Genomic DNA, 7,161 nt, shown 5'->3' on the forward strand with positions numbered 1-7,161 from the left:
TTATACGTTATAAGGTAATAGTATATAACATTATACGTTATAACGTAATGCTACATAACGTTATACGTTATAAGGTAATAGTATATAACGTATAACGTTATAGGGTAACAGTATTTAACGTATAACGATATACGGTAATAGTATATAACGTTATACGTTATAACGTAATGCTACATAACGTTATACGTTATATGGTAGTAGTATACAACGTTATACGTCATAACGTAATGCTACCTAACGTTATACGATATAAGGTAATAGTATATAACGTTATACGTTATAAGGTAATAGTATATAACGTATAACGTTATAAGGTAACAGTACTTAACGTATAACGATATACGGTAATAGTATATAACGTTATACGTTATAACGTATTGCTACATAACGTTATACGTTATAAGGTAATAGTATGTAATGTTATACGTTATAACGTAATGCTACATAACGTTATACGTTATATGGTAGTAGTATACAACGTTATACACTATAACGTAATGCTACATAACGTTGTACGTTATAACGTAATGCTACATAACGTTATACGTTATAAGGTAATAGTATATAACGTTATACGTTATAACGTAATGCTACATAACGTTATACGTTATATGGTAATAGTAGACAACGTTATAGGTAATAAGCTAATAGTATGTAACGTCATACGTTATAACGTAATAGTATACAACGGTATACGTTATAACGTAATGCTACATAACGTTATACGTTATAAGGTAATAGTATATAACGTTATACGTTATAGCGTAATGCTACATAACGTTATACGTTATAAGGTAATAGTATATAACGTTATACGTAATAACGTAGTGCTACATAACGCTATACGTTATAACGTAATGCTACATAACGTTATACGTTATAAGGTAATAGTATATAACGTTATACGTTAAAAGGTAATAGTATATAACGTTATACGTTATAACGTAATAGTATACAACGGTATACGTTATAACGTAATGCTACATAACGTTATACGTTATAAGGTAACAGTATATAACGTTATACGTTATAACGTAATGCTACATAACGTTATACGATATAAGGTAATAGTATATAACGTTATACGTTATAAGGTAATTGTATATAACGTTAAACGTTATAACGTAATGCTACATAACGTTATACGTTATAAGGTAATAGTATATAACGTTATACGTTATAACGTAATGCTACATAACGTTATACGTGATAAGGTTATAGTATATAACGTTATACGTTATGACGTAATGGTACATAACGTTATACGTTCTAACGTAATCGTATACCACGTTATACGTTATAACGTAATGCTACATAACGTTATACGTTATAAGGTAATAGTATATAACGTATAACGTTATAGGGTAACAGTATTTAACGTATAACGATATACGGTAATAGTATATAACGTTATACGTTATAACGTAATGCTACATAACGTTATACGTTATATGGTAGTAGTATACAACGTTATACGTTATAACGTAATGCTACCTAACGTTATACGATATAAGGTAATAGTATATAACGTTATACGTTATAAGGTAATAGTATATAACGTATAACGTTATAAGGTAACAGTACTTAACGTATAACGATATACGGTAATAGTATATAACGTTATACGTTATAACGTATTGCTACATAACGTTATACGTTATAAGGTAATAGTATGTAATGTTATACGTTATAACGTAATGCTACATAACGTTATACGTTATATGGTAGTAGTATACAACGTTATACGCTATAACGTAATGCTACATAACGTTGTACGTTATAACGTAATGCTACATAACGTTATACGTTATAAGGTAATAGTATATAACGTTATACGTTATAACGTAATGCTACATAACGTTATACGTTATATGGTAATAGTAGACAACGTTATAGGTAATAAGCTAATAGTATGTAACGTTATACGTTATAACGTAATAGTATACAACGGTATACGTTATAACGTAATGCTACATAACGTTATACGTTATAAGGTAATAGTATATAACGTTATACGTTATAAGGTAATAGTATATAACGTATAACGTTATAAGGTAATAGTATATAACGTTAACGTTATAGCGTAATGCTACATAACGTTATACGTTATAAGGTAATAGTATATAACGTTATACGTAATAACGTAGTGCTACATAACGCTATACGTTATAACGTAGTGCTACATAACGCTATACGTTATAACGTAATGCTACATAACGTTATACGTTATAAGGTAATAGTATATAACGTTATACGTTATAAGGTAATAGTATATAACGTTATACGTTATAACGTAATAGTATACAACGGTATACGTTATAACGTAATGCTACATAACGTTATACGTTATAAGGTAACAGTATATAACGTTATACGTTATAACGTAATGCTACATAACGTTATACGATATAAGGTAATAGTATATAACGTTATACGTTATAAGGTAATTGTATATAACGTTATACGTTATAACGTAATGCTACATAACGTTATACGTTATAAGGTAATAGTATATAACGTTATACGTTATAACGTAATGCTACATAACGTTATACGTGATAAGGTTATAGTATATAACGTTATACGTTATGACGTAATGGTACATAACGTTATACGTTCTAACGTAATCGTATACCACGTTATACGTTATAACGTAATGCTACATAACGTTATACGTTATAAGGTAATAGTATATAACGTTATACGTTATAAGGTAATAGTATATAACGTATAACGTTATAAGGTAACAGTACTTAACGTATAACGATATACGGTAATAGTATATAACGTTATACGTTATAACGTAATGCTACATAACGTTATACGATATAAGGTAATAGTATATAACGTTATACGTTATAAGGTAATTGTATATAACGTTATACGTTATAACGTAATGCTACATAACGTTATACGTTATAAGGTAATAGTATATAACGTTATTCGTTATAACGTAATGCTACATAACGTTATACGTTATAACGTAATGCTACATAACGTTATACGTTATAAGGTAATAGTATATAACGTTATACGTTATAAGGTAATTGTATATAACGTTATACGTTATAACCTAATGCTACATAACGTTATACGTTATAAGGTAATAGTATATAACGTCAGAAGTTATAACGTAGTGCTACATAACGCTATACGTTATATCGTAATGCTACATAACGTTATACGTTATAAGGAAATAGTATATAACGTTATACGTTATAAGGTAATAGTATATAACGTTATACGTTATAACGTAGTGCCACATATCGCTATACGTTATAACGTAATGCTACATAACGTTATACGTTATAAGGTAATAGTATATAACGTATAACGCTATAGGGTAACAGTATTTAACGTATAACGATATACGGTAATAGTATATAACGTTATACGTTATAAAGTAATGCTACATAACGTTATACGTTATACGGTAATAGTATATAACGTTATACGTTATAACGTAATGCTACATAACGTTATACGTTATAAGGTAATAGTATATAACGTTATACGTTATAACGTAATGCTACATAACGTTATACGTGATAAGGTTATAGTATATAACGTTATACGTTATGACGTAATGGTACATAACGTTATACGTTCTAACGTAATCGTATACCACGTTATACGTTATAACGTAATGCTACATAACGTTATACGTTATAAGGTAATAGTATATAACGTTATACGTTATAACGTAGTGCCACATATCGCTATACGTTATAACGTAATGCTACATAACGTTATACGTTATAAGGTAATAGTATATAACGTTATACGTTATAACGTAATGCTATATAACGTTATACGTTATAAGGTAATAGTATATAACGTTATACGTTATAACGTAATGCTACATAACGTTATACGTTATACGGTAATAGTATATACCGTTATACGTTATAACATAATGCTACATAACGTTATACGTTATAAGGTAATAATATATAACGTTATACGTTATAACGTAATGCTACATAACGTTATACGTTATACGGTAATAGTATATAACGTTATACGCTATAACGTAATGCTACATAACGTTATACGGTATAAGGTAATAGTATATAACATTATACGTTATAACGTAATGCTACATAACGTTATACGTTATAAGGTAATAGTATATAACGTATAACGTTATAGGGTAACAGTATTTAACGTATAACGATATACGGTAATAGTATATAACGTTATACGTTATAACGTAATGCTACATAACGTTATACGTTATATGGTAGTAGTATACAACGTTATACGTTATAACGTAATGCTACCTAACGTTATACGATATAAGGTAATAGTATATAACGTTATACGTTATAAGGTAATAGTATATAACGTATAACGTTATAAGGTAACAGTACTTAACGTATAACGATATACGGTAATAGTATATAACGTTATACGTTATAACGTATTGCTACATAACGTTATACGTTATAAGGTAATAGTATGTAACGTTATACGTTATAACGTAATGCTACATAACGTTATACGTTATATGGTAGTAGTATACAACGTTATACGCTATAACGTAATGCTACATAACGTTGTACGTTATAACGTAATGCTACATAACGTTATACGTTATAAGGTAATAGTATATAACGTTATACGTTATAACGTAATGCTACATAACGTTATACGTTATATGGTAATAGTAGACAACGTTATAGGTAATAAGCTAATAGTATGTAACGTTATACGTTATAACGTAATAGTATACAACGGTATACGTTATAACGTAATGCTACATAACGTTATACGTTATAAGGTAATAGTATATAACGTTATACGTTATAAGGTAATAGTATATAACGTATAACGTTATAAGGTAATAGTATATAACGTTATACGTTATAGCGTAATGCTACATAACGTTATACGTTATAAGGTAATAGTATATAACGTTATACGTAATAACGTAGTGCTACATAACGCTATACGTTATAACGTAGTGCTACATAACGCTATACGTTATAACGTAATGCTACATAACGTTATACGTTATAAGGTAATAGTATATAACGTTATACGTAATAAGGTAATAGTATATAACGTTATACGTTATAACGTAATAGTATACAACGGTATACGTTATAACGTAATGCTACATAACGTTATACGTTATAAGGTAACAGTATATAACGTTATACGTTATAACGTAATGCTACATAACGTTATACGATATAAGGTAATAGTATATAACGTTATACGTTATAAGGTAATTGTATATAACGTTATACGTTATAACTTAATGCTACATAACGTTATACGTTATAAGGTAATAGTATATAACGTTATACGTTATAACGTAATGCTACATAACGTTATACGTGATAAGGTTATAGTATATAACGTTATACGTTATGACGTAATGGTACATAACGTTATACGTTCTAACGTAATCGTATACCACGTTATACGTTATAACGTAATGCTACATAACGTTATACGTTAGAAGGTAATAGTATATAACGTTATACGTTATAAGGTAATAGTATATAACGTATAACGTTATAAGGTAACAGTACTTAACGTATAACGATATACGGTAATAGTATATAACGTTATACGTTATAACGTAATGCTACATAACGTTATACGATATAAGGTAATAGTATATAACGTTATACGTTATAAGGTAATTGTATATAACGTTATACGTTATAACGTAATGCTACATAACGTTATACGTTATAAGGTAATAGTATATAACGTTATACGTTATAACGTAATGCTACATAACGTTATACGTGATAAGGTTATAGTATATAACGTTATACGTTATGACGTAATGGTACATAACGCTATACGTTATAACGTAGTGCTACATAACGTTATACGTGATAAGGTTATAGTATATAACGTTATACGTTATAACGTAATGCTACATAACGTCATACGTTATAAGGTAATAGTATATAACGTTATACGTTATAAGGTAATAGTATATAACGTTATACGTTATAACGTAATAGTATACAACGGTATACGTTATAACGTAATGCTACATAACGTTATACGTTATAAGGTAACAGTATATAACGTTATACGTTATAACGTAATGCTACATAACGTTATACGATATAAGGTAATAGTATATAACGTTATACGTTATAAGGTAATTGTATATAACGTTATACGTTATAACGTAATGCTACATAACGCTATACGTTATAACGTAATGCTACATAACGTTATACGTTATAAGGAAATAGTATATAACGTTATACGTTATAAGGTAATAGTATATAACGTTATACGTTATAACGTAGTGCTACATATCGCTATACGTTATAACGTAATGCTACATAACGTTATACGTTAGAAGGTAATAGTATATAACGTTATACGTTATAACGTAATGCTATATAACGTTATACGTTATAAGGTAATAGTATATAACGTTATACGTTATAACGTAATGCTACATAACGTTATACGTTATACGGTAATAGTATATAACGTTATACGTTATAACATAATGCTACATAACGTTATACGTTATAAGGTAATAGTATATAACGTTATACGTTATAACGTAATGCTACATAACGTTATACGGTAATAGTATATAACGCTATACGTTATAACGTAGTGCTACATAACGCTATACGTTATAACGTAATGCTACATAACGTTATACGTTATATGGTAATAGTATACAACGTTATAGGTATTAAGCTAATAGTATGTAACGTTATAACGTAATAGTATACAACATTATACGTTATAACGTAATGCTACATAACGTTATACGTTATAAGGTAATAGTATATAACGTTATACGTTATAACGTAATGCTACATAACGTTATACGTTATATGGTAGTAGTATACAACGTTATACGCTATAACGTAATGCTACATAACGTTGTACGTTATAACGTAATGCTACATAACGTTATACGTTATAAGGTAATAGTATATAACGTTATACGTTATAACGTAATGCTACATAACGTTATACGTTATAAGGTAATAGTATATAACGTTATACGTTATAACGTAATGCTACATAACGTTATACGTTATATGGTAATAGTATACAACGTTATAGGTAATAAGCTAATAGTATGTAACGTTATACGTTATAACGTAATAGTATACAACGGTATACGTTATAACGTAATGCTACATAACGTTATAC

Source organism: Bombus fervidus, chromosome 4, assembly GCF_041682495.2.
Source record: "Bombus fervidus isolate BK054 chromosome 4, iyBomFerv1, whole genome shotgun sequence".
NCBI lineage: Eukaryota > Metazoa > Arthropoda > Insecta > Hymenoptera > Apidae > Bombus > Bombus fervidus.